Raw genomic sequence first — 25,636 nt, 5'->3', positions numbered from 1 at the left:
ATCTTCCTGCATCTAGCCTGTCCAACCCCTTAAGAATTTTGTAAGTTTCTATAAGATCCCCTCTCAATCTCCTAAATTCTAGAGAGTATAAACCAAGTCTATCCAGTCTTTCTTCATAAGACAGTCCTGACATCCCAGGAATCAGTCTGGTGAACCTTCTCTGCACTCCCTCTATGGCAATAATGTCCTTCCTCAGATTTGGAGACCAAAACTGTACGCAATACTCCAGGTGTGGTCTCACCAAGACCCTGTACAACTGCAGTAGAACCTCCCTGCTCCTATACTCAAATCCTTTTGCTATGAAAGCTAACATACCATTCGCTTTCTTCACTGCCTGCTGCACCTGCATGCCCACTTTCAATGACTGGTGTACCATGACACCCAGGTCTCGCTGCATCTCCCCTTTTCCTAGTCGGCCACCATTTAGATAATTTCCAGGATGTTCACGTTTTATTTGAGATTTCCAGCATCTGCAGAATTTTGCTTTCAGACACTTTTACAGTTGGCTAGAACCGGACCCGGTGCCATTGACATCAGAACCACCACAGGTTAACCCACAATTTACAAATTGCTGATAAACTCATTTATACCATGAGGTTTGCCAATTTAAATGTCGTTTTACTATGTTCACTGCATTTCTGCAATACGCTATAAAATGACAATGTATCCAAGTGACAATGTCACGAGAATTATACAGCAGCGGCTTTGGAAGAAGTGAGTTGCAGTCTAAATTGTCTCTTCAACTAAGAAGGAAGGATTGAATTGACGGGAGACACAAAATGCTGCTGTAACAGCGGGTGAGGCAGCATCTCGAGAAAAGGAATGGGCGACGTTTCGGGTCGAGGCCCTTCTTCAGACTGAAGAAGGGTCTCGACCCGAAACGTCGCCCATTCTTCTCTCCAGGGATGCTGCCTCACCCGCTGAGTTACTCCGACATTCTGTGTCTCCCGTCAATTTTATCCTTCCTTCTTAGTTGAAGAGGCAATTTAAACTGCAATTCACTTCTTCCAAAGCCGCTACCGTACAACTGAAGAAGGGTCTCGACCCGAAACGTCACCCATTCTTCTCTCCAGAGATGCTGCCTCACCCGCTGAGTTACTCCAGCATTTTGTGTCTACCTTCGATTTAAACCGGCATCTGCAGTTCTTTCTTACGCATATAATTGACGGGATTGGTTTCCTTGGAGAAGCTTGGGCTAGATGGGCTGAATAGCCTCCTGTATCGTAATTTTAAAATTATGAACCAATCTCGTCGTTTTCTATTTGAAGGAAAAGTGTACCTTTGCATCTTTTGCTCTGTTTTCACAAGGCGTGCACCCGAAACAACAATTTGTACGATAAATATTAGCTATGTGAAGAAATTTCTGCGTTGTACGACAACTAGATTTTCGCCAGAGGCAGGATCCAAACCTTTCTGGAACACATTGGCAGGGAAGGACCAACACATTTTCTTTATTTGGAATTTCTAATATCCAAACACATGACATTGGAAGGAAGCGTTGTTTTGGCAGATTAGAAGCACGTGTAAACATAGCATCTACAATTTGGACTAGATTAAATGCAATACCCATCCGTTTTGAGCTTGGCATCTTCAACACTGACGCACCCCAGAAGTGGTGGGGTAATTAGACAAGTGTAGTGAACACATCCTGTGTTCAAGGTAGACACAAACTGCTGAAGTTACTCAGTGGGACAGGCAGCATCTCTGGAGAGAAGGAATGGGTGCCTGAAGAAGGGTCTCGACCCGAAATGTCACCTATCCCTTCTCTCCAGAGATGCTGCCTGTCCCGCTGAGTTACTCCAGCAGTTCGCGTCTACCTTCGATTTAAACCAGCATCTGCAGTTCTTTCCTACACATATCGTGTATCCATTTGATTAACTTTGTTTTTCTTCCAGCCTATATATAACCACGTTTAAGGTGCATGTGTGTTAAATATACCGACCTGGAATATCGTATATTTCCTGCTGAACAAACTTGAAATGTGGTGTTTAGAAGAAAACTTTGAACGTGCACTCCTTTAAATATTGTGTTTTTACCTATGTTGAGCATGGTAGCAATAGCGACATGGAAATGTGAAGGATTCGAATGCACACCACAATGCCCAATTTGTGAAAGGTGATGCAAATATTGGAAACTTTCTTATTGTTTCCGCCTATAAAATTATAAACATATAATAGGTGGCTGACCGATACAACAAAATGCAGCAAAAATTACTAGCCAGCCTCTTCCAGACATGCTGCTCGGTCATCTATATACACGTACATTTTAATTATTTAACTAATGATCTTAAATGCTCTTGGAAAGGTCGTGATGGGTCACGGGCACAAGGAACGACAAGTACCATTTCTACCTAATTACCGCTCCTCTCACACTCAATTGGCCTCCAGATGATGTTAGTGATGAGCTGAGAATTGACAGATTCAATTGGCCACAATGGAAAGGTTGTCTCGGTCATGTTTTCAAACTCGCAGCCAGGTGTTTTCTGAATAGAGTATTGCGAGCTTGTAGTTCTTGGGGTTCATTCCTTTTAACACCATTTCAAGTCCTTTCTTTGTTTTTTCGACTAATGTCAAGGTCAATAATTACAGTGCAAAACTTGTTTGTTATTTCTTGCAGTTATAAACGATAACCCTTTAAGAATTAAAATGTAACAGCCCACTCTAAGATGGCGAAAGCATTTCATGAGTGTTTGTAGTTATGTACATTCTCAAGTGATTATTTAAACGAAATGATTTGACGCAATTTAACATAATCAATTAATTTGAGTTATTTAAACTACACCGTAGTAGTTATGTTTCTGGAAAAAATGCTCAGTGCGATCACCATTCTTGATTCATCGTATTGATAATGTAAAGATATATAGACAAACGGAGACCGAAGCTTCTGCGTTACCGGTACTACACAATTCATTTTTGCAAATGAACAAATGCTCCTTCAGCCTATCTTCTGCGTGTATAGTTTCTAATGCTAATACATACATTTTCAATATTGCGCATCTTCTTGTTTAGTAATCTTATTTAAAGTTCACTTTTGGCAGTAATTGAAGCGAATTTCTCAAGAGAATCACAGCTGTTCAATTCCAACCACTGCTACCATTTTCAGTCAGGAGAATAGTTTTAAAAATCTAAGGATAATTTTCATAACGGAGTCCATAAAATGCGCAAACCAATAAATTAGCGACAGTTGGCAAAACGTTACTGCTACTTGAAATCTTCTCGGTTCTTTTTACGCCAGTTTTACACAACAAATGGAATCCTCGTTGTGTCAAATGGACACGATCTTACACTGATTCCAATAGGAGCGAATCCAGTCCCTATCCCTGTTTGGCATATGTTAAAGCTACCTTGCAAACGGACTGCACATCATCACACTATTCATTTGTTTTATAGCTGTTATTATGAAGGAACATAGAACAGTACAGTACAGAAACAGGCTTTCGGCCCACAATGTCTGTGCCGAATATGAGGTCGACCAACTCTTATTTAGCTGCACATAATCAATGTCCCTCAATTCCATGCATATCCATGGACGTGTCCAAAAGTCCCTTAAATGCCACTATCGTACCTGCCACCACCACCCATGGCAGCGGCACTCACTATGTAAAAATAAATTGCCCCGTATATCTCTTTTAAACGTCGGTCCTCTCACCTTAAAGCTACGCCCAGAATTGTGAATTATAATTAAAATGCTACATTTCACTGGGTTATTAAAATAAACATCTTCATGGATTAAAGCTGTTGGGAAATATTTACATATTTTCTCACGACTTCATAGTGATACTAATCAAAGCTAACGGTGATTGGAAAATAATTGTCTGCCATTCGCAGGATATTTTATGATATATAGATATTTTGTGATTAGACCTCCTAACCTTTAATGATGTGATGGCACATCACAGAATCGCAAAATGGTAACCGCGCCGAAGGAGGCTACTTAGTCCGCCGATTCTGTACCGGAGTGCAGTTCTGCTATTCCCACTGCACTGTTCTGTAAATTATTTCCTTACTCATATGTTTACATCTTGCATTGAAAACTATAATTGAATCTCAAACCGCTAACACCCCGGCAAAGTATTCCAGATGAGTAGGAAGGAACTGCAGATGCTGGTTTAAACCGAAACTAGACACAAAACGCTGGCGTAACTCAGCGGGACAGGCAGCATCTCTGATGAAGTATTCCAGATGCCAACCATTGTTTTTATGTTGTTGTTGTTCTTTAGGCCATTGTCTTCATTTTATATCAGCAGTTTTGAACCTCTTGCCCAATTATAATATTTATTTGTGTAGGAAGGAACTGCAGATGCTGGTTTACACCGAAGATAGACACAAAATGCTGGAGTAACTCAGCGAGACAGGCATCATCTCTGGATAGATGGAATGGGTGGCGTTTCGGGTCGAGCCCCTTTTTCAGACATTTCTTTGCATTTCTTCTGGCAATGCTCTTCTTGATTTGTAATGCCTCTACCAGTTCCCCTCACAATTTCCTCCAGAACAAGGAGAACGAGTCCAGCTTTTCCATTCTTACCACACATCTGAAGTTCATCATCCTCAGGATCATTTTAGTATATTTCTTTTGCACATTTTCCAAAGCCTTCACATTTTTTTCTAAACAATGACTCCAAAACTGTACACAGCCGTCTTCACACTACTTTCAGTTTAAAGTTTAAAAAAAAACACGTTCGTTTGTTCTTGTACTCCATATACCTAATTCAACCCATGTTTCCTTTTTAACTACCCAATCTACTCTCACTATCATATTCTTTGAATTATTTTGTTCTTGTACACTTCCTTCCACCAACATGTAATACTCTACATTTCCCAGCATAATAACACCACCAGTCTTTGAAATATATTAGTATCTACCTCACTGTTTATTCTGCATCCAAGTGTTGTGTTATCTTCACATTTGGAACGTGTACACTGTACCCTGATGTCTAAATCGTTAAATATATCAAGTAAAACAGTGGCCTCATATTGAACTCCAGTGATCCTCTCCATATATGTTCTTCCAATGCAAAGTAAAAGTCTTTCATTGCCACTCTTTGTCTGTAGTTACCGGGTTCATCCTTACAATACTTTTTTTGTGACCAGGGGTATAACAGTTGCAATTTTTGAATACTCAAACCATTTAATTGAATCCATTTTTGATTAGAATTTCATAGAATGTCATATTTGTAAATTAAACTATTGTTCATAAGTGTGTTGATATTCCAATTCACAGGTGCTTTACAATACACTATTCCGTGTTTCATCACATCAACGTGTGTAGGCAGATCCTAATTGTTTTAACACTCGTCCATTCATATGACCAGAAGACAATCTCAAACTGGGAACTCATAAATTTCCAGGTATTAAAAAAAAAAGTTTTTCAACGTGTACAATGCATACATGCATTTACAAATATGTTGTATTACCTTGATTCTAAATTGTATGACCCTGGGTCGTATTTTATAATAATGTATTCTATTGACAAATTCTACCTAAATTAATAGATAACTATTCTAACAATTGGTGACGGTAAATAATTATTTTACTGTCATTTTGGATATGGAGGAAGGTTCGATTTTTTAAAAACACTTTGATTACTTTTATGTCTTTCAAGTGTATCACCTTGTATCCCGATTAAACAGTATTATAACAAGTTACAAAATTAACTACCAATGTGAGCATTTTTTACAAACCCATGAACAATATTCTCCTGACTTCATTTAAACATGTCAATTAAAATAAAGTGAAGTCGCAGCAGAAAATCTCACTGTTGTCTTATCATATTTTCCAGGCTCTTGATTAACTCCCGCCGATGTGAAAAGGATCGTATTATTCACCTAATTGTTTTATCTTCCCGGAAATTAAATGTAGACGAAAAGGAATTTTATTTATGTTAAGTGATAATTTGTTACCGTGTTGCACTTCCACGGTTTGGCTGTATATATTTCATCCATGGTGAATAAGCGCTGATTTGCATCCACAAAATTGCTATGTTACACTCAAAATAGAGATAATAAAATACGGAACAGTCTAAATTAACCATGGCCAACCCGTTCTATACTGTGCACAAGGGTTCAAGATACGAGGAATAATGTTGCAATATAGTGCTAATTACGGCGCTTGGTTCGAATATTCACACCATTGACACGTTTAATACGTTTAATTACTCCGCTCTTTAAATAATACATTTAATTAAAGATCGTATTATAAATAGGCAGAGATGTTCTCGAATTTATTAATGAAGGCATCCTATCCATATTAAATCAACAGTTGGACCGTATAAGGCAAAAAATATTTTAAAATTATGATAAAGACTATTACCAATAAAACAGCACAATAGCACTTGCTCCCTATCCTAAATTTATAGTAATACTATTTGATAATGTTTCTACAAAGTTCTTTTATGGTAGGCGGCGGACGGTATGTTGTCGGAACATCTTATGCTGTCAACGTTTGCTACGTTCAAAACCTTTTGGGGTTCAGTCATACAGTCCCACTTACCTACATACTGAAATTCTGACTTGGTATTAGGTGGCGGAAATGCAAAGGAAAAATTCAATAGAACAACACTAAACAGATATTAATATAGGGGAGACAGCTTCAGAATAAAATAGAAGATTGGAACTCAAATTGAATGTCAACAATATGATTCTGTATAAACGTGCGGATATTTCTGGATTAAAGAATGTCACTAAAATGAACATAAATTAAGTCATTGATTTTACATAAGGATCTGTAAAACATATCGCTGTTGGGAAGACTCCCGCTACTTTTTGTAAATTAGAGTTAACATACTCTTTGACAATGGGAATGATAAACCTTTGGGCACTAGTTTCATTATACTGTAATTACTTTTGTAACTATATATGGGTAGATTTCATAAAGAGTTTGTTATCTATTCTCTGGAGTATCTTTAGCAACATTTTAGACTCCTTGTACCACGTCTTATTAAAATTACAGTTTCCTTTTATTGATCATAATATGATTATAAAAACCAATGCACTACACTCAAACCATTATTAACATTATAACATTGCATCGCACGAAGGATACGTTGATTGCATAGATACACGATCAAAATAAACAATGTTTAAGAATACTTTGCAGTGGAAACGGACCGTGTCTCAAACTTTACCGTACATCTACAGCCGATCACACCGTACGGTGATTTTGCTGTTTTTATTTTTAAATGATCCAATTAATACCTTGATGTTCGGATAAACAACCGTCACTTTTCTGTTAATGTTTAGAAGTGGTGAATAAGTTATTGATTCAATTAACTTCTGTAAAATCACGCAATTCAACCCCCTCCCCTTTTCTAAACACGATCTCCAGCGACCAAAGGACCCCCTTGTTGGTTGCGAAAAGGACAGATAAAAGCAGATTATAATCTATTTCCTCTCCACTTCCGGAATGTTGACGCAAAAGAACTCTAAAATAATTCAATGCGAATTTTTGTACCTACGGACTTACTAATTAATATCAAGGTAACATTCCATGTCTCGCTTGGTCTGCGATAATTTGCAATCAATTCTCACTTTTTCATGAGTATATTTTCATGAACGAAGGATTCGCACACAAATTAATACAACATTAAGGATTTAACAAATATATTTACTTAATAACAGGCGCCTGTAATGTATAACAGAACGCTCATCCGTTCAATTGACACAGTTGTGAAAAGGACGAACCTTACTGCAGAAATGGCGAGCATTATATATTTTGCGTGTACACATATGCATCAATTCCAATGTTGTGGACTGACTTGGTAACAAATTAATGCATCTAACAAATTTTCTTCCGTATTTTATATACAATTATCCTGCACGAGTTGCATGAAAAATAACACCATACTGGGTCTATACCAAAAATGTGTCAGAAACAAAATGTATGCAACATTTAGTCTCTCCTACCAGAAAGAGCAGCGTTGGTAAACTATTGAAAAAATACAACCCGGAAGAAGGGCCAACAGGTTAGTTGTAGGTAAACCAACTGGGATTTCTGCAAATATTTAAACCGACGTCTATGCATTTCGCTTTTTTTTAATAAATCCAGTTCCATAGTTTGAGCAGATTAAGAGCCATTTTTCTCAAATTCAGTAGTTATACGTTGTATTTGTTTATAAGGATGAATCTGGTGTCCGAGAAAATTGTGAATAAAATGAACATCTTTGACCGAAATTCCTGGGCGTGCTCTTTCAAACTGATCTTGGAGAGGATGTTTTTGCTCTCTTCTCGCTTCACCACGTTAGAGTTAATTCTATAAGAAACTGGCATTAATCGCTCCCAGCCTTTCACCTGAGAAATATTTTCGTTAAACAGCAGTAAAATACATTCGAACAGGGTCATGAAAATGTTTCTTTACATTTTGATTATCAGTCAAAAGAAGGTACAGTGACTAGTAGGGATGAAAATAACCTTCTGTTCTGATCGTAACTTAATAATTGTATTTAATTCAATGTGGGTAAATTAACATATTAGAAATAAACCCGTTGCTCGCACTAACAAGATAAGTTATTATTGACCAGTGTTTTCATTTACTGCCCGTGTTGCTGCGCTATGTAGACTCGGAGTGGCGATTACGAATCGAATATTCGATTTTGTAATATTGTGCTTGTTTTGACAAGTTTTCACATCCGTTTATATTTATATTGTTCCCTAATAAGATAATGTCTTTAATGAAAAATCTCGCCATTCCATGTTAGATAAGATGCATCTCATTTAATGCTGAATAATCTCAAAGGCATTTCAAACATAAATGGTCTGAGGAAGGGTCTCGACCCGAAACGTCGCCTACTACTTTTCTCCATAGATGCTGCCTCACCCGCTGAGTTTCTCCAGCATTTTTGGTCTATCTACAAACATTAATGGAATAATTACGACAATTCCAGGCATTATCTTGCAGGTATATGTTTTGTGTAATTAAACAAGTCAGGTGTAAACCACTTTTTGGTGTAGTCTGGGACCACATGCGAAATATATGTTGTTAAGTGGATGAAGCATTCATGCACCAAAACGATGTGAAATCAATGGTTGGCTGAAAATGCTGACAATATCCATTAATTTCCCCTGGACTGAATTCTCCTCCGATCACAAAAACGCTCTCGAAGCCTGAGTAACTTTTATTTGTAATTAATTCCGATTATGATTGAAGTTTCGGGTAATAACTATCTTTCCCGAAATATTATATTTTGGCGAAAACCAATCTTTAATTGCAAAATAATAATGTAGATTCATATTGAGATATTAGGACATACAAATTTAAAAGAGCGACCCTATGGTGATTCTCTTGCTTTGTCCCACTCTTAATTTGAAGTACCAGCTGTACGACCTATTCTTGACCGCCACAAAATGGCATCACCTGATTAAAACTGCCTGACTGACAACCTTCTAGCAAAGAAGGAGCATTACAGCGATATATTGAAGCGCGCACATCTATACCTAAACAGATTCATATTTAAATAGACACACAAGAGCTAGAATTCATTTATGCTAGAATACAGGTGAAACAACTATGTGGCAAGTAATACAATGTGGTCTTCTGGCTAATATTAAGAATAAAGAGAAAGCCTTTTGTTTAACTTTTGTTCCAAAATATACTTTCTCCAGTTCCCGTAATGCCATGTGGTCCAATATGAAAATCCATATTGGACCACATGGATGTGGTTATCTCATGGAGGTATTCTCACATCTCTTGCCAAGTCCAAATTGCTCTCAATTATCATCAAATAACCTCTACCTTATGAAAAAAAAATGGGGGCAGACAACCTTAGCACATGTCATATGAAATATGCAAGTCATTGATCAATACAGTTTCTTCCAATTAGATCATCCAAAGAACCTGAATGAGGGACTCACAGTTTACAGTACAGAAAAAGGCTTTTGAACTCTGCAAATCTATGCCAGAAATGTCTCTTGTCCGATTCATTTCATAATAAATTCTAACGTCGACTTAAGTAATAATTTGTGGCAATGTACCTTGCATGGCACCTTTCTTCTGATTCTTTAACAGTAGCACTTTGATCCCTGAATTTTCTGATCTTTATTTTTGTAGTGACGAGTAGAAATGATTTATCACTATTCACTTTATAATCTTGAAGATCTCTCCATAACGTTTCAAGGTTTGGTTAAAAAAAACTTCCCAATTTCCAAACGATCTTTTGTAATGTAAATCTCTCAACCCTGGTAACATCGTGGAGAAGCAAAGAAGCGTTTTTTGCCATTGTTTTATATCATCTGAATCACATAGGTTGCCTAAAACTGCACACAATTGTTGCCAAACTAGGATCTAGTGCAAGGTCAACATAACTCCTCGGTTTTGTACCTACCCTTGTGTGTATAAAACCAAAGATTATATTTTGCCTTTTATGCACCACAAAGCATTTTACTAACTGCAGTGAGTAGTGTCAGCCCACCAACCTCCTCAGCTACCCCATTTCACATAAAATATCATTTCAGACATTATGTTCCTCGCTTTCATTTTTAAGCTATATGATTTCACATGGGTTTACTTTGAATTGCACCTGCCATTTTGTATTCGTACCTGTGTCCTCATGCTGCTTTGTCACAGCATGGATAAATGTATCACTGCATGTGATACTGAGCTACAGAGTCCTGGAGAGACTTAATTTGTCAGAAAAAGCAATATACAGATACTGGAAATTTGAACCAAAATCGGTAAGATGCTAGAAATTCTCAATGGGTCAGACTGCATCTGCAGAGAAAGAAACACATGTTATCGTTTCAGGTTAATGAACTGTCTCTCAATACCAAAGGAATAAAAAGGGATAACCAATATTTAAGATGAGAGAATGAAAGGAAGGAGAGAGAAAAAAAATAATGCTTCATGTGAAACAGTTCAGTGGAAGAGTTTAAACACATCAAAAAGACCTTGTACAAGGCACAAGGTTAAGCATAATGGGACTGCAAGTCCAAATGTCACACTCTTTTAATCCTTATATTCCTCCATATATATTCTGGCTGCAGATCTCCATAAGAGACGAGAAAAGAAGAGAGAGAGAGACAGACACAGACACAAACAAGAGGGGTTGTGTGTAGTGTGTCTGCATGTTTGTGTGTCTGTATTTGTGGGTTCTGTGTGCATTAATGTGTTTGTGTATGAGCGCGAGAAAGGGAGAGAAAGTAGGAGAGAAAACAAATACAAATATTATAGATTACACCTTACATTGGTAATTATGTTGGTACAATGGGACATTAGGAGCTAGATACAACATTAAGCAAAGCAACAACAACACAAAGAAACATGGCAGTAACAGGGAAGGTTAAATGAGAACAAGACAAAATGGAAGACAGAAAAATTAAGGAAGAAATAAAGAAATGGGGTGTGGATGACGTGGAGAGACTGGACAGAGCGACTGTGAATAATGAAAAAATAGATCAACCAGAGAACAAACATTTCTTCATGTTTTATATTACATTTCTGTTCATTTGAATTACACACCTCTAGACACCTTATTTTCATTGATTTTTTTAAAAACAAAAATGTATGTTTTACTATATCAAAAGGTCTTTAGTATGCATTGTAATGCATCAGTGCTAGTAATATTTAAAAATACGATAAATCACAAACTGGTTAGAAAAAGGCTTCCAATATCTGTAAGAAATAATTTAATTAATATATTGTGTATTTTTTTAAGTTTTGAAGTGTGACGATAATCTTTTACTCTGATACAATCAGTAACAGGAAAAAGTTCATTTATCCAAGTTTATTTACTGAAATTGCCAGAGGTATATTTACACTTAGTATTAAGGGAACTAACGGCTAGGTTGACAGAAGACTTTTGTTTCAAATGGCATAAATGATAAACAGAAACTGGGGTATGCCATGTTTGGGCAGCTGTCTGCAGCAAGTCACTATCAACAGAGTTAGAAACAGACACAAGAAACTGTAGATGTTGGAATCTTGAGGAAAACTGGAGGAACTCAATGGGTTAGGCAGCATCTGTTGAGGGAGTGGAAAGATTATGGGTTGGTACGGGACTCTTGTTGGGACTGATGGGGGGAGGAGAGAAATGTAAAGTGAAAGGGAGGGATGTGGGTGGAAGATACAGAGGGAGGGGAAAGTAGGGGGATTAAAGGAAAATATGGGACTCAGGTGCAAAAGAGCTGCATGACGACAGTGGTGGCCACAATGTGCATGAACTAGGATGGGGAGAAGGGGGTATGCAGGGGATGGAATTAGAAGGTCTGTCTTTAAGTCCCAATCCAAAGATCTGGGATCAAAACTCAAGGCTAATGCTGCATTATAGTTCTGTGGGAGTGCCATCTGTTAGAGGTGCTGTTGGATGACATGTTTGTTCTCACAAATGATGCCCTAGCCTTCCATCCTTCGAAGCCTGAAGAGTGGTCATGACCTGAAACTAGTCTGAAGAGTGATACTGACCTAAGACATTGCTGAAGATAGACACAAACACGGCTATTCCTTTTTGTGTATTACAACAATGGCTGCAAAAATATTTAATTGCCTGTAAATTTACTGAAAAAAACTGAAAGTGACTGAAAGAATCTTACATATTTGCAGACATATCATGCGATAATAAAATGTCAGCTAATTCAGTGCACTAAAATTGGGAACATTATAATAATGATATATAAGCTGCTCCTGAGAAATAAAGCGATTGAAGGAGGTAATTTGCTGCATTTTTATTGAAGAAGCCAAGAACATTCATTGATAGCATAACAAGTAATGGGAAATGAGATCAAGCCAAGACCAAGGATTATTTATTTTAATAGAATTCCACTTAAGTAATATGGCATTTATTGTTAAATTCATTAAAATCATTTGGAGACAATATTATTTAATACATTTTATTTTGACAATCTGCACCAAATGACTTTTAGAAAGGGATACATTACATTACATTACAAATCAGATACATTACATTAAAAAAAATGCTTTTTCAGTGTAAGATATATTACAAGTGCCCTTGTACATGAAGTAACATATATAAGATATTCAAACACAATAACCATTTGGGAGATAGGTGCAGGCAGTTGTACAGTGTGGAAAGGCACTTCATCTATTACAGATTTTTTGTTCATTTACACTGATCTCTTCTGCCTGCATTCAATCTGTATCCTTCGATGCCTTCCTTATTTAAGCGCCTGACTAAATATCTAAAACATAGCAATTGTATCAGACACCATTGCTCCTGTGAGTGTTATGGCTTCAGGGATGACGCAGGATTTGCCAATGACCTCGCTCACACTCGCAGTAGGGTGAACTCGTGTGATATGGTTTATTTACAGCGACAAGTACGCCCAAGTCTGCTTGGGAACATTGTCTATTGTCATCAAAGCAGAAATGAGGAGGTATTAGCGATCTCGGGCTTGTCCCGGCAGCTTAGTCCTGGTCTCGAAGGAGGAGGTGTGGTGATCTAAGGCTTCTCGCTATAGTTCAGAATTGCCTCGAAACGATACACTGGCATTCTCAGGCTCGTCCTTGCAGCTCAGCTTTGGGCTTGGAAAGGAAGCACTGGCGGTCTCAGGCTTATCCAGGTGGCTCGGTCTTTGCCTCTGTGTGTGGGCACAGTCCTTTGTTGTTTGTGGACAGGTAAGAGGCACTGGAGGTCTCAGGCTTGCTTCAGCCACTTGGTCTTGATCTCAGTGGGGTTGGTGATCTCAGGTTTGTCCTGGTGGCTCATTCTTCCTCCAAACTGCAACAGGAATCATAGCTAGTCAGAAGGCATCTTACTTTCTCTCCCTTCCTTTCTCTTCTTTCTTCCTTCCTCTTTCTCTCTTGCTTCTTCTCTTATTCTCTCCTCTGGCTGGAATGCCTGGGCTCATAAGGTGTAAACTGGCAAGGTTTAGGTGGCACAATCCAATACCAGTTAATTGGACCCAACTGCTATGTATTTAGATGTGGCCTTTGGTCAGTAGTGCGAAGGTATGTCCTCTTCTGGTTTATCTGCCAGTGATAAGGATAAGAGTGGCATCTGAGGGAAGGTGTATTGTCACAATGTATATTTTCACATGGATGTGTATGCCTCCATGCAGCAGAGCTGACCTCCAGTCATTTTGAACCTGTCAGTGGATTTGGAGGATTTAGCAGAGTCACTGTCATTGGACCTAATGGTAGCATGAAGGTACAGGCCATCCCACATTATAAAGAAAGAGCCACAGGCATCTCCAAACCTCAGAGCTGGAGTTGAAGCAAGTCATTCCTGACCTCCGCAAAACGCCTAAGAAGAATAAAAATGACCTACATAGTTTTATTTTCCAAATTGGCTGCATGATCTGTTTTGAAACAAAATATTACAAGTTAAAGTCTCAATCCAGTACAGAAATCTGAGCTAACATTTCACCAAGAAAATATTCCTTCTCCTTCTTCTTAGGCGTCATTGTGGGTTCTGAGGAAGCTGATGGCACCACTGTGGACATATGGACTCCACCAGGGCCGGCCTTTAGCCGATTGGACCGATTGCTCCCAATTGGGCCCCGTGCCTAAGGGGGGCCTGCGTTAGAGTAATCAAATCAATTGGAGCATAGATCTTATAGCGTGCAAGATGGTCCACTCCTGTGAAATACAATGGACTGACGCGTAGTCCGCACCGGAGCATAACCTCCGTCATTTCAGTAACCTCGACCCGACTTCAGTTATGCCTCTCGCAGCGTTGCGGGAGAACAGTTTAGGTGTTTTTTTTTAATGTTTTAAATGTTTTTTATCATTTGCTTTTCAAACGGCGCATACCTTGTACAGGGAGGAACTGCAGATGTTGGTTTAAACTGAATACAGACACAAAAGGCTGGAGTAAATCAGCGGATCAGGCAGCATCTCTGGAAAGGAATAGGTGATATTTCGAGTCGACTTTTTCCAATAGCTGCCAAGAGGAGAGAAGCGCCGGCACCAAGAGCGAGCGAACGCGTGGACAGACGGACGAAAGCAACGTTCATAGAGCGGCGTTGGTAGACATTTCGGGTCGAGACCCTTCTTCAGACTGACAGTCAAGGGAAAGGGAAACGGGAGATATCGGCATATCTTCCATTCATTTGTCCTTAGTTCCGTCTATATCTCTTGCTCCTCTTTCCCCTGAGTCAGTCTGAAGAAGGGTCTCGACCCGAAATGTCACCTACAAAGATCTTTGGTCACCTATGATCGTTGTTTTTGTTCGTCTGTCCGCGCGTTCGCTCGCTCTTGGTGCCGGCGTTTCTCCCCTCAGTCTCCGTCAAACAAACACACACACACAGCATGTCCGGCAGATCGGTGCGGGCCGAGACCAGGAGCAGCTATGAGGAGCAGGGCGAAGGATGACATCAAACGGGTCACGGCAGCTAGCGAAAAAGTACGGAAATGGTAAGGGGAAAATTAAAAAAACCCCAAAGGAAATAGATGTTAACCAAAAAAAAAGTCGGGCCGGCGATCGCTCCGTGTCCGTGACGGAGGGGAGGGGGGTTGGTTTTGAGTTCCTCTTTCTCCTGACTCAGTCTGAAGACGGGTCCCGACCCGAAATGTCTCCTATTCCTTTTGTCCAGAAATGCCGCCCGACCCGCTGCATTTTTGTCTATCCTTTAATCTCTCACCTTTGCTTTGAAGTAATCTACTTTCGGCTGGGGTAGAACTACCCCGGGTGGAGGGGAGAGAGAGAGTAGAGAGGTAGAGGGAGAAGAAAGGGTTAGACGGGGAGGGGGGTGTGAGGGGGAATAGAGAAGGGGGAGGTGCCCTCACGCTCCTGGGGCAGCTCTCCAGTCCCTCCAGTCGCCGTGCTTCACGCACACAGCCCCGGCTCCCCCCCCCCCCCCCCTCTCTCTCTCTCCCCGGGAAGACGCGATGAACAATACAGCGAGGGCCGGGCCGGGGGTTGCAGCAACGTTTACAAACCTCGACCTCAGCTCACGCCCGGAACCCGGCATCCGTTCCCGCCGCTGGCCCTCTCCCGCCCTTCTCTCCTTCCCTTCCCTCCCTCCCTTCACTTCCCTCCCTCCCTCCCTCCCTTCCCTTCTCCCCCCCCCCCTTCTCTCCTCCCCCCTTCTCTCCTCCCCCCTTCTCTCCTCCCTCCCTTCTCTCCCTTCTCTCCCCCCCTTCTCTCCTCCCCCCTTCTCTCCTCCCTCCCTTCTCTCCCTCCTCTCCCTCCTCCCTTCTCTCCCTCCTCCCTTCTCTCCTCCCTCCCTTCTCTCCTCCCTCCCTTCTCTCCTCCCTCCCTTCTCTCCTCCCTCCCTTCTCTCCCTCCTCCCTTCTCTCCCTCCTCCCTTCTCTCCTCCCTCCCTTCTCTCCTCCCTCCCTTCTCTCCTCCCTCCCTTCTCTCCTCCCTCCCTTCTCTCCTCCCTCTCTTCTCTCCCTCCTCCCTTCTCTCCCTCCTCCCTTCTCTCCTCCCTTCTCTCCCTCCTCCCTTCTCTCCTCTCTCCCTTCTCTCCTCCCTCCCTTCTCTCCCTCCTCCCTTCTCTCCCTCCTCCCTTCTCTCCTCCCTCCCTTCTCTCCCTCCTCCCTTCTCTCCCTCCTCCCTTCCCTCCCTCCTCCCTTCTCTCCCTCCTCCCTTCTCTCCCTCCTCCCTTCTCTCCCTCCTCCCTTCTCTCCTCCCTCCCTTCTCTCCTCCCTCCCTTCTCTCCCTCCCTCCCTTCCCTCCCTTCTCTCCCTCCCTCCCTTCTATCTCCTCCCTCCCTTCTATCTCCTCCCTCCCTTCTCTCTCCTCCCTCCCTTCTCTCTCCTCCCTCCCTTCTCTTTCCTCCCTCCCTTCTCTCCTCCCTCCCTTCTCTCCCTCCCGCCCTTCTCTCCTTCCCTCCCACACACATAACGCACAGACAACTAACACGCACACATCACGCACAGACAACTAACACACACACAACTAAGACACACACACACACAACTATGTTTAGATTGGGTAGAAGCCCAAAGGGTAGGATGGGGCTGAAGCCCAAAATTTAATGCCTGGACTGGTTTTTCGCCAATGGTTATTGATTTTCCAGGCTCTAGTTAATTAAATTAATGTTTCTTTCATTTCACAGTCACTAAAACAAGTGATATTGTAACTATGTACTTTTCAGAGGTGATCTACACATTTTGTTTGTTACTTCTAGGCTTACATGTATGCACTTTTATATTAAAATGTAGCTTAGATCTGTTTGGCCCATTAAGTCGCAGGCACTTTTTAAGCGCACATTTTGATTACTTTCCATTCTACCATAGAGATATAAAGTATAATAAACTGTATTTGTATTGCTATGATTCTACACACCTTGGCTAGGAACGTGGGGCTCACCAAAATTGTTCCCAATTGGGCCCCGCATCTGCCAAGGCCGGCCCTGGACTCCACTTCAGTAGAGCAGAGGTACTTGATGACGCAGCCAGGTGGGTAGTTTAGGAGGTGGTGCATTCCTTTCTCCATTTATGTTGGGCTTCTGTGAGATGAACAGACTTAAGGTTCTCAATGCCATGTTGAATGCTTTTCCTCTGTGTTGAGCAGTCGTGGGCCATGGATCCCGTTGAGATAATGTGAACAGTACACCTTTTCAAAGATGCTGTGGGAACATCCTTCAAGTTATTTCCTTTGTTTGTCAGAATATCACCAGCTGTGACAGAGCTTGAAGCATTGTATGTTTTGGAAGTTTGGTACCGGGCTTGTGAACAATGTGTAAGAAGGAACTGCAAATGCTTCCTTAAACTGAAGATAGACACAAAAAGCTGGAGTAACTCAACGGGACAGGCAGCATCTCTGGAGACAAGGAATGGGTGACTTTTCGGATCGAGACCTTTCTTCAGAACAATGTGGTCTTGTTATCAGGGCTAACTGGGTGTTGTTTGTGTTTCATTGCTTTGGATCATGGCTGGGAGGGGATACTCCTGTTGGTTTGCTTATCCTATCAGTGGATTTGAAGGGTTTAACAGAGCCAATGTCAGAGGCATCTGTTGAATGCTTTTGAGATACTTGCTGCCATAAGTTTGTCCATGCCAAAGAAGCAAATAGGAGGGTAGGGATCACTCCTGTTCAGTAGACTAGAAATCATATGCCGGACTTGAAGTCTTGATCTCACTAAGGTCCTTATTCCAATGGACAAGAATTGCTCCCAATTCTATCCATCTAAAGGCCAAAGGGCATGATCTTCACTGTGTATCAACTCCAAGAGAATTACCAAATGTAACATAAGCCCTCTACAAAGTCTTTGGCTTCATCAATTGAGAGGAACTGTGGAATCAGACAAATTAATTTCCATCTTAGATCTATTTTACCAGATAGCATTCAGGCCACAATCTTAAACAATGACTTTATAACAAAACCAATCTCATTGTAGCTTAGTGACATTGCTCCAACACTTTCCTCAACTGAGGTGACTCCTACTTTTCCCTCCGATAAAAGAAAATAATAAAAATGAAATTGCACCTGGCACATTTTATACGAATTTTGTCTGCCATCCGTTAAACCTAATGCTACACAAACAGTAAGTAGTGTCATGTATTTACACACACTTATACAATTGTATTTTGAACATTTTATTGTTGGAGGCATTCAGGTTGGAAGGAAGCATGATCCTTTAATTATTAGACTTCTAGATTTATTAAATATACATTGGAAATTATGCTTTAAAAAAAAATGCTCGTCAGCAAGGTATTTGAACAAAAGTGTCTGCATAACACAGGTATATGGGGGTGAAGATGACTACATCCTCATTAGCAACTTCTCATGATCCTATTGCTGCTGCAGACCTTGTCCTGATGGCTGCCAGTTTTTAATGTTTACCTTGCATCTTGTTAGAAATGCTGCTAATGAGATGCAATATTTCTTTACTAAGAACAATATTATTTTGCAGTGAACCTTGCTAAATGATACTTGGTATTCTCCCATAACAATGATAAATAGGTCAGTAGAACCAAATTTGCACATATACCACAATATTGTATGTTTATCACACATGACTAAATAATTTCTACTCCACAGTATTTCATTGTTCTGCAAGGCAGGATTAATCGTTGATACTTTAACTAGTTCATTCCCTTTTCCAGGTCCTATCTTGACAGGAAGGAAATATTTCTGGACCAGCAATGAGAATTTGTGTTTCACCTCAACCTAGTATCCTTTTCTGAAAAAAGCAAATGGACAGAAATCGATCACATCTGTGTAATATCTTAATCTTTTGACTTCAGTGCAGGGAATTGATGCACTGTATGGTTGTAAAACTATCCAAAGGCTCTCATTTTTAAACAGCTTGAGGCTTTGGAAAGGTCTGTACCCAGAATGAAGTGAAAAAAAATTGACTGATGAAAACCTAAGATAATCCTAAACTGTTCATCATGGTGGAGTGTGAACTTGGAGTTTCCCAGCAGTTTACTCGAGGTATTCTGCCCACTAAAAAGCAAATCTATTTATTTCAATGAAGAGGAATGGCTGAGAGGATCATAAGTGTTAAGCAATTTGAGTGTTAGAATTGAACAAATGTAACTAATTGTTTTCATGATTATTTATTTTTATACTTGCTTTTGTAATAATGAATGCTGGATGTGCAATTAAGTTAGAGTTTACCTATTTTGGTGTGCCAGGCTGGATGTAGCAATTTCTGTGGTGAATGGTCACAGTGCCTGCAACTAAGAGAAGATTGTTCATTAAAATCTTCTGCAAATGAAAAGGCTTTTAATGACAAATGTCAGCAGTTGTTATTAAGGTTTTCAAGTTCAAGTTGAATTAATTATTCTAATGAGCTCATTCTATTTTCAAATTGTATTCAAGTAATACAAATATAATTGCCTTAATTGATACTTTTTATAACAGTTTCAACTTGAAACACTTTTTCCAACAACTGAATACATAATACATTGAAAATTAAGTTACATTAATAAGAAAACTATTTACATAACTGAGGAGGTAGATTAGATTGTCTTCCTCTTGCGATGAAGTTTAAATCCATCAAGATCAAACTTTGCTTGACACACATCACACAACCTTCCAATTGCATGTGTAAATTTTCAGAATCTCTACACTAATAGAACACAGATGTAGGCTATTCAGTTCAACGAGTCTTTCCCAGGTCTACAAGACAAGAAGAGGGCTCCCGACCTGAAACGTCACCCATCTTTCTTCTCTCGAGATACTCCAGCACTTTGTGTCTATCATTGGTATAACCAGCATCTGCAGTTCCTTGTTTATACAGTAGGATAGTCTTGCTAGTCCTACAGTAGGCTCCTGCCCTCTCTTGATAGGCCTACAAATGATTTCAGTTACTTATCCAGCTTCCTTTCAAACTAATATTGAAATGCTTCCACTGTTACCTCGGGGTGTGCATTTCAGATTCTACCCCTTCACTGTATAATAATTTTTTTCCCTCATGTTACTTTTAGTTATTTTGTTAATCATCAGTTTGCTATGTTTAGTTTAGTCGAGTTTATTATTGTGCCTTAGTTTCCTCCACCAATGGGAGCAGTTTCTTGTATCATCCCTGTTTATCCTTCATGATTTCAATTACATCTATGAAATCTCCTTTGTTCCATTAGAAAGCCACGTTTACTAGTCCATACACATAAGCCTCTCATCCCTGCAATATTTTAAAAAATTTCTTCTGCACTCTGTCCAAAGCCTTCATATAATTCCTCAATTATGGAACCCAGAACATGACCTAATGCACTATTTTTGGCCAAGCTATTGTGTATGAATGTTTATAATGACTTGGTTGCTCTTGCATTCCAAGTCTATAAGTATAAAGTCCAGGTCTGCATGCTTACATAGAAAATAGGTGCAGGAGTAGGCCATTCGGCCCTTCGAGCCTGCACCGCCATTCAATATGATCATGGCTGATCATGGCGTCTAAAGAAAATCATTTAAGTATTTAACCGCTCCCTCATCTTTACAGCACAAACAGGCTCTTCGGCCCACAAGGTTGGTGCTGAACATGATGTGTCAAGTTAGACTAATCTCCTCTGCCTTCATGTGATCCATATCACTCCATTGCCTGGATGAATAACAATTGATAATAGGTAGATTGATAATATGTAGTTAAATTACTCAACCCGATGGCTACTTAGCAGAGTAATAATATTTAGAATTAGGCTCAAGTAAATATTATTAATCCTATTTATTGTTTCATATTTTGTAGTCAATTCATTTGCAACCAGAATATTTTGCAAAACTTTGAGGTTGAATTACGAGAGTTTGGTTTCATAATTAACGGGAGAGAACCTGTTTTATTTTTTGTGGATTCCAGGAACTTTAATTGCAGAGCCTATGATAACGTAGGAATGTTTCTACTGTGCAACTGTGAGAGTATGCTCACTTTATTTCATCAGTAGTCACTTATGCAATATCAAATAGGATTAACTGAAGTCAGAATTTATTAGCTTTCACCCATATTGATACTTAATGTACCACAATTAAATAACCCACAGCAGAATAGTTTGGCGTATGAGAGGTTGCTCTGAAAGTTGTTGATGAAAAGGGGGAATGGGACAAAAAGAATTGCATCTCAAAGCTTTTGGATGTTGTTAGAAACCTCTTGCTGAAAAACAGAATAACTGCAATAATTAATGCCAATTAGGACACTGACCACCTCTTTCCTGGTTGCAGATTTGTCTGATGTGTGGAAAAATCTATCCTAATTTTCTCTCAAATCAGTGCCAGCAAAAGAAAGTGCTATCATTGTAAAATAATAGTGTGTTCTCTTCATTGTAAACACAATAACCATTCAAATGTATTTCACAGAATTGTAGCTATTAATAGAGACAAAAACTGTGCTTTGAATCATTCATGTAGTGAATAAAATAAAATGGTCAGCAATTCAATACATTCCATTCTTGATATTAAAAAGTAAAGCTTTGAAATAGTTACACATTATTCAATCATTTTATAGATGATCTTGACAATGTTGAACAATTTAGGTGACGGGTTCTGTTGGACTTCAGCCTTCAAGTGCCTGCAGTGCAGTTTCTTTTCCCTTGAGGCATGATGGAATATCCAATCCAAGAATGCTTTGTGTTTGCAGTTAATTAGCTCCTGGATCTCCTGGTCAGTTTCAAACTAGTAATGGTGTTTTCCAATAGAGTGGCTGAGAGTCTTTTCACAAGTGATGCTTATGGTGAATGGCAGGGCAGTCTGGAGAAATTCTGCAGCTCCAGTTGTTGAGGGTCAACAGGTTGTATGTGAGACACAGTCTGAGAAGTGTTTGCAGGGTTAACTTTCCTACTTTTACGTTGCCAATCATCCTTTGCCAAAGAGTGCATCTTTTCCAACTTTTTCATTGAAGTCACCCAAGGGAATCACTTTGCCTACTTCCAGGATTCGGGCCACTATTTTTTTTCAAGATCAGACCAGATCTCCATTTGCGTCTGCAGTTTTTAGACTATTTCAAGGTCTATTATGCAAATACCAGGTGATTACTCAACATTTAAAATGTACAATATAAGAAATATATTATAATAAAAGGTAATTATAAACACCAGCACAGTGGCAGCACAGTGGTAGAATTGCACACAGTACCATAGACCCTGGTTATGGGTGCTGTCTATATGGAGTTTGTACGTTCTCCCTGTGATCATGTGGGTTTTCTCCAGGTATTCTGGTTTCCTCCCACATTCCAAAGATGTGCAGGTTTGCCTAAACTAAACAACCAAATCACATAAATAATTGAAAAATTAAAGTGAAATATTTTAACATAACACATCTTTTCATATAATAAAAACAGAAAATGTTGGAAACATTGGACAGGACAGGCAGCATTTGTGGAAATAGAAAGTGAAATTTTTAAACATAAATGGAATAGAGTCAACCTTGTGGTTTTAAGACCTGCTCGTTTGATCTGAAACTGTAACCATGTTCATCCTTTTACAGAAGCTGCCTGATCTGCCGAGCATTTCCACCATTTTTGGTTTCTTGTTCAGATTTCCAGCAGTTGCAGTTATTTGATTTTTACCTTCCCTTTCACCTCCTAATCGTTATCCCAAACTCCATTGATAGAACATGAGAGGAAATCTCAAAGTATTACAATGGGGAATGCAGGGACGACCAGGTTCTTCCTTTCTAAAATATATTTCAGTTGCAGATTTATATATCACTTAAAATATTTAATAAGAACCTGAGGGATAATGTTTTCACACAGAAGGTGTTGGGTATATGGAACGAGATGCCAGAAGAAGTAGTTGGGGCAAGTACAATAAAACATTGAAAATACATTTGGACATGTACATGGATAAAAAAGGTTCAGAGGAAAATGAGGCAAATGTACTGTATGACTGTATGACTATTGCATCCAGAATCAATCCTTGTTGTGGTACAGCAGAGCTGTGAGAACTCAATGTAGAAATGTGGTCTAACTGAGTACTGAAAGAAAACAAGTGCAAATGTATATCTAAAACATGTATATCTAATTTAAGTTTATATATCTAAATAAGTTACGTTACTGCCTTTTAGCTAAGAGTGAGACCAGGGGCCAATTACCAGAAATAATTGGAGGGATGGAAAAATGAAGAGTAATCAAGCCCTTGAGGTTATGAGAGCATAGTTCTGTTTTAGTAAATCTATACAAATACATTTGTTAAACATTTATTGCCAAGTGAAAATGTTTCAGATGAACCGAAGATGCCCTCCTTAGGGTCATCTTCAGGATCCATGATCGATCAGCCTGATTGTCATCACAGGTGGAAACAGTTTTACCACAATAAACTGATATGGATTCTGAAGAGTAGGAGATTGGAAATTATAACCTTTTACCAAAGAATTTGCTTTTGCAAATGCAACATGAAGAAATATACCATGTTCAATCTATGTTTAAGCATGCAGATCAAAAATAATTAATATTGTCTTTGGTAGGATATATTTCCTAATGTTACTCTTTTCTATCTTGCATTAATACTGGTCTGTTCCACTAAGACTTTTATACATTTTTCTAACAGGTCAAAATGCCAAAATGTTGAACAGTGGATGCATTTTAAACTGCCTGCAGTCAGTGGTATAACCATAAATATAACTCAACACATTATAAAGATTTCCAATCTGACCAAATAATGTGATGCTTCTAATAAGCGAGTTCGGTATTACAACTGCGCAGGCCCAGGTCATGGGTCATTCGGGATAAACATTCTCGCCAGCTGAGCTACTGTGTGTCTACAGACCTGCATTTCATACGTATTTTCCAGTTTTGCTTCTTCGAGGTAAGAAAATACTGCTTTCAAAAGTATTATGGTTCATTTGTACAAAACTACGATGATTTTGGTGGTTTTATTGCTTTATGCTTCGGTGAGTGAGTGAGATCGTGATGATCAATAACGTATAATTGACTTTGTTATTTGATTCAGGTATTTAAGTTGTTTCTCCCCAGTGGGTAAGAAAGCAGCCATTAAAGACTTCAAAAGTAATCCCAAAAGTAGTGGCACTAAAGAGAATGCTGGAAATTCCATGCCGTGCTGTTGCCATTTCCCCATGTAATCTAGCCTGAGCAACTTTATGCTTTTGTAGAATGGCTTAATATTTTCTTCGTCAGTGGGTTTTGTTCTGTTCAGTAGCAGCCTTTAGATTTGTGGTATTGCATTAGGTGTAGTGGATTGCTTCCAGAGCTCGAGGGAAGTTGTCTATGGTGTAGAACCTGTATTTTTGGTAGATGCCTGAGCAATTGGGTAAACAAATGGTAAGCTGATATCACAATTAGCCCAAAGGTAAGCGCAGTTATTTTAAAGAAAAGCTTAGTTTATGCCTATCATCCTCAAACATGTCATTATCGTGGAAACTGAGGCTATTGTCACCTTTCCTTTGAGAGGTGAGCTTGGGCATACTGCATAACCCCTTTCTAAACTGGCCCTTTTCCAAGTCAAATATTTATCATCTTAGCGGAGATTACTGCAGACATTGGCTAGGAACACTTAAATGAAGCTGGTGGACTAGTAGGAGGATATTCCACCTTTTGCTTTCTTACTTGGCTTTGTTTTGCCCAAAGTTAAAACTATTGCTTTCAACTGCTGCGTATTGCTACCTCAGATTAAATATTATATTTTTACACATAAATTATAATTAAAGATGAGAAAATGTTTCAATCACAAGTAATATTTTCTTATTCCAGTAGAAAACACATTAAGGATTAAATGAAAATAATAAATTATTTAACTTTTGAATATCTCATAATTGCAGAATAATGAACAGAACTGGAACTGGGACTGTGTAAGTAGTGTGTGAACAGCAGAATAAGAAAGGAAGCTATTGAGTTGACAGAACTCTAGATTAATTCCTTGGTAGAATAGTTAACAATTTATACACAGTTTATACAGCCCTGTGTTTCCTTTTTTTTTAGTCCCAAATGACCTTTGACAAATCCCATGAATCCTTGCGTTTATCGAGATATCGAACTTGCTTATTCAGAAATGCTTTTAAAACCATGCAATCGCCTCGCCCACATTTTCACCCCCACCCCGTCTACATCCTCCTGAGCTGTTCCCATTCCTGATAGCAAAAATGGTTTCTGTTGTTGAATTATGTACAGGACAACAATGCAATTCAACAAAGTAATTGTAGGTTGCCTGGTTCGATTGTTCTAATGACTCCTTCTCTGTGATTTTCTAGGGTGTACTGGTGAATCCAAAGTGCTATTATGCCTCCTTACCAGGTTAGGTATGTGGAAATTCTAGTCCATTTTCAAATAATATCTATTATTTGCCATATGGACTCCTTTCCCTTCTCATCTTTATCTTCTGATTCAGCAAGGTGTCAGATTGCTAAACTCACTTCAGAA

The sequence above is a fragment of the Amblyraja radiata genome, chromosome 15 (assembly GCF_010909765.2).
Source record: "Amblyraja radiata isolate CabotCenter1 chromosome 15, sAmbRad1.1.pri, whole genome shotgun sequence".
NCBI lineage: Eukaryota > Metazoa > Chordata > Chondrichthyes > Rajiformes > Rajidae > Amblyraja > Amblyraja radiata.
This window is presented reverse-complemented; position numbering follows the sequence as displayed.